This window comes from Nansenia antarctica (genome assembly GCF_963989245.1).
Source record: "Nansenia antarctica genome assembly, chromosome: 5".
Lineage (NCBI taxonomy): Eukaryota > Metazoa > Chordata > Actinopteri > Argentiniformes > Microstomatidae > Nansenia > Nansenia antarctica.
Window position 1 is genome coordinate 74,129,943 of NC_137690.1, and position 4,802 is coordinate 74,134,744.

Consider the following 4,802-nt stretch of genomic DNA (forward strand, 5'->3'; position numbering starts at 1 on the left):
TAAAAACTTTGACGCTCAATATCTCTGAACTGCCCTAAACGGAGATAGAACCTTATCATTCTAAACGGAGATAGAACCTTATCATTCTAAACGGAGATGGAACCTTATCATTCTAAACGGAGATAGAACCTTATCATTCTAAACGGAGATAGAACCTTATCATTCTAAACGGAGATAGAACCTTATCATTCTAAACGGAGTTAGAACCTTATCATTCTAAACGGAGATAGAACCTTATCATTCTAAACGGAGATAGAACCTTATAGTTCTAAGCTCACGAAGTCCTAAATTAAGATGGGAAAGTAGAAGATAGATAGGATTGTCACAATTTGGTATTACAGAAGCAAATCCTAACTAACTTTAGGAACCCTCTTATTTACTTCCTGTCTTTATCTCATCCTAAATATTAAATCCAACGTCGGTTATGTCAAAGTTTATGTCTGTTACCTAGCAACAAATGGTACTTCCACCTCGCGCAGCTCCTTTGTAAGGTAGCCTAGTATACTTTGTAACGTCCCTATATTGTAAACGGCTGTAAACGGCTGTAAACGGCTGCTCCCAGGCTGTGGAATGCTCTCCCTGACCACCTAAGGGCACCACAGTCTGTGGATGCTTTTAAACGACGCCTTAAAACCCACCTTTTTTAATAGAGCCTTTTTTTTAGCCTTTTAATTGAAAATGTTTATTGTTATCTTCCTGTGTTTAATTGTAGCACTCTGAGATTTCCTATGTAAAGTGCTTTTATAAATAAAATGTATTATTATTATTATTATTATTAAACAATAATGTCTTCTTTTATAATGGATCAGAAACAACGACGGGCAATAGACTTCAAGACATTATTATTATTATTCAAACTTCCTAAACATTTTGATACATTATGTCTGTGTACCTAGGGTTAGACAGCCTAACAGATAGGACGGCCTAAGTTAGGTGACTTTATTTAAGATTTGGTGAGGTTAGGAAGCTTGTGTAATACACTTTTCCTATCTCAAGTTAGGATAGGAACCTTGATTTAGGAAACTGTGATCTGTAATGGCTTTTTGGTCCCAATCCTAATTACCATGGTTACCAAACAGTTAAGATAGGATATGCAACTTAGGAAGTTTCTGTAATTACGGCCTGTTTTGTTTGTTGTTTTTTATCCAACTTTGCTTTGTTGATTTTATAATGTTTTGATGTGTGGTGGTCTTGTAAGGCGTCCTTGAAAGGCGCCATATAACTATTATTATTATTATTAATAGGCTATTAAGGTGGCGGCGGAAACCCCAGGACCCGACGAGGACGGAGAGCAGAGGAAGGTGTACCGGAGGACGCCCTACCCCGGCCGCTGCCAGGCGCGCAGGAACCGCCTCTGCCAGGCGCGCTCCTGTGACCCGGTGGCGCCTCCGCGTGAACGGGTAGACCGGGTAGGGCGGGTTGGTTGGTTTGGGGGGGTCCTGGACCCTGAGGGAGACCGGTCGAGATACCGGCTGTCCATGGACACACCGGGCTCCCCGCTGTCCCCGGCGTCTCCACGGTCTCCCTCCGCCTTCTTCCTGCGCCTCCCGGGGTCACCTGCGGGGAGGTTGCGGGACCGGGACCACCGGAGCGCAGAGAGGGAGGTAGACCCGTCCACGTGGGGGGCGATGTCTCTGCCGCACGTGAAGAAGACCACCACCCCGTATGGCTTCCGCGCGGTGGCCGAGAGTCCCAACACGCGCCGGAGGGAGTCTCTGTTCCACAAGGTGCGTCATCATAAGTCCTGACGTTAGAATTATAAGGTTCTATCTCCATTTGTGTCAAAATGTAGTTTTTTTTACATAATCTGATCCATTAGGTGTTTATTAATGCCTGTGTGGTGTTATTTTTAAAATGTTTACATTTTTGAGTTAGTAATTAATAAAATACAAAGGTTCCATCTCACAAAACATAATGGAATGTAAAAACTTTGACGGTCAATATCTCTGAACTGCCCTAAACGGAGATAGAACCTTATCATTCTAAACGGAGATAGAACCTTTTGATTGATTGATTGAAAACTTTATTAGAAGATTTGCAGAAGTAGGTACATGAAAGTACATATTACATACAAGGTCAACTAACAGGATAAAAACCCAAGAAAGCCACTGGCTTATTTCAATTGGGGTCCTTGATTCTCCGTTTAGAACCCTTATCATTCTAAACGGAGATAGAACCTTATCATTCTAAACGGAGATAGAACCTTATCATTCTAAACGGAGATAGAACCTTATCATTCTAAACGGAGATAGAACCTTATCATTCTAAACGGAGTTAGAACCTTATCATTCTAAACGGAGATAGAACCTTCTCATTCTAAACGGAGATAGAACCTTCTCATTCTAAACGGAGATAGAACCTTCTCATTCTAAACGGAGATAGAACCTTCTCATTCTAAACGGAGATAGAACCTTCTCATTCTAAACGGAGATAGAACCTTCTCATTCTAAACGGAGATAGAACCTTCTCATTCTAAACGGAGATAGAACCTTCTCATTCTAAACGGAGATAGAACCTTATCATTCTAAACGGAGATAGAACCTTATAGTTCTAAGCTCACGAAGTCCTAAATTAAGATAGGAAAGTAGAAGATAGATAGGATTGTCACAATTTGGTATTACAGAAGCAAATCCTAACTAACTTTAGGAACCCTCTTATTTACTTCCTGTCTTTATCTCATCCTAAATATTAAATCCAACGTCGGTTATGTCAACGTTTATGTCTGTTACCTAGCAACAAATGGTACTTCCACCTCGCGCAGCTCCTTTGTAAGGTAGCCTAGTATACTTTGTAACGTCCCTATATTGTAAACGGCTGTAAACGGCTGCTCCCAGGCTGTGGAACGCTCTCCCTGACCACCTAAGGGCACCACAGTCTGTGGATGCTTTTAAACGAGGCCTTAAAACCCACCTTTTTAATAGAGCCTTTTTTTTAGCCTTTTAATTGAAAATGTTTATTGTTATCTTCCTGTGTTTAATTGTAGCACTCTGAGATTTCCTATGTAAAGTGCTTTTATAAATAAAATGTATTATTATTATTAAACAATAATGTCTTCTCTTATAATGGATCAGAAACAACGACGGGCAATAGACTTCAAGACATTATTATTATTATTATTCAAACTTCCTAAACATTTTGATACATTATGTCTGTGTACCTAGGGTTAGACAGCCTAACAGATAGGACGGCCTAAGTTAGGTGACTTTATTTAAGATTTGGTGAGGTTAGGAAGCTTGTGTAATACACTTTTCCTATCTCAAGTTAGGATGGGAACCTTGATTTAGGAAACTGTGATCTGTAATGGCTTTTTGGTCCCAATCCTAATTACCATGGTTACCAAACAGTTAGGATAGGATATGCAACTTAGGAAGTTTCTGTAATTACGGCCTGTTTTGTTTGTTGTTTTTTATCCAACTTTGCTTTGTTGATTTTATAATGTTTTGATGTGTGGTGGTCTTGTAAGGCGTCCTTGAAGGGCGCCATATAACTATTATTATTATTATTATTATTAATAGGCTATTAAGGTGGCGGCGGAAACCCCAGGACCCGACGAGGACGGAGAGCAGAGGAAGGTGTACCGGAGGACGCCCTACCCCGGCCGCTGCCAGGCGCGCAGGAACCGCCTCTGCCAGGCGCGCTCCTGTGTGGCGCTCCCGGTGGCGCCTCCGCGTGAACGGGTAGACCGGGTAGACCGGGTAGAACGGGTAGACCGGGTACCGGGGCTGCGGGGGATGTGGACCAGACGTCTGGCCGCGGTGAGGTCGCTGATCCCGTCACGGAGCAAAGAGGCGGACAGATGATGCTAACCATGTGTCTAAACTGTCATCTAAATTATTACGTTTTATTCTCTTTTTAAATTATTCTCTTTGTGCCAGCCTACTTGTTAAAATAAAGTGTTTTTAAACTAATACGGCTATTGTGTCCTATATAACCTCCTCTGAAGCAGCTTAAAGGGTTTAGTTTACCTGTTGTGCAGCCTTTCCAAGTTTCCATGTCTGCCAATCTGTCAGCCTAAACATAAACACCGAATCACATCATGGGAGTTACATTTACCGATCAATAACATTTGGGAACCTGTTAGATGTACAGATTGTCTGCGAACACTGGGGGGTCAAGCAATCCATCAAGCAATATTGATTGAGGTCTGAGATCAACGCCTCACTTGTCTCAGTGCTCTGTGTAAGTAACCGGACAGTTTAGATTTGGAATCAAACCGTTACTGAGGTTAAAGTTCAGGTTTTATTTGAGGGTGTTTTGATATTAAATATTGTTCACTATTTAGAAACGACACTAGGTATACATTATCCCCCTGTCCACCACCAGCGCAGACACCCAGGGGTGGCAGACTTCAGGCAGTTGTTCCATGTAAAGGATCCACAACACAACCAGCTACTGAACATGACTCTTCATCTGGACATGACAGGAGTCTGTCTGACAACAGGGGGACTCTGTATACAACGTGTTTCTTCATGTTGTAAACCTATATTTCATACAAACACCCTCAGATAAAAGCTGACAATCTGTACCTCATGAATAGTTCGGTTTCAGATCCAGACTTCTGCAGTGTAGAACCCTCTCCACAGGGCCGGGCGGTGACAGACACACAGCAACCAACATCACCTGCCTCTGCTGCTATACATCCTGTCATTCTAGATGAGCATTCACCATCAGGACTATGACGTTACCATGCCAACACATTTCTACGCCCAACTTTGCTACTTTACATAATCGTTTTTTGAGCCATCTTAAGTCAGGGGAGGTAGAACACCAGGGGAGGCTGGGGGAGGTAGAACACCAGGGGA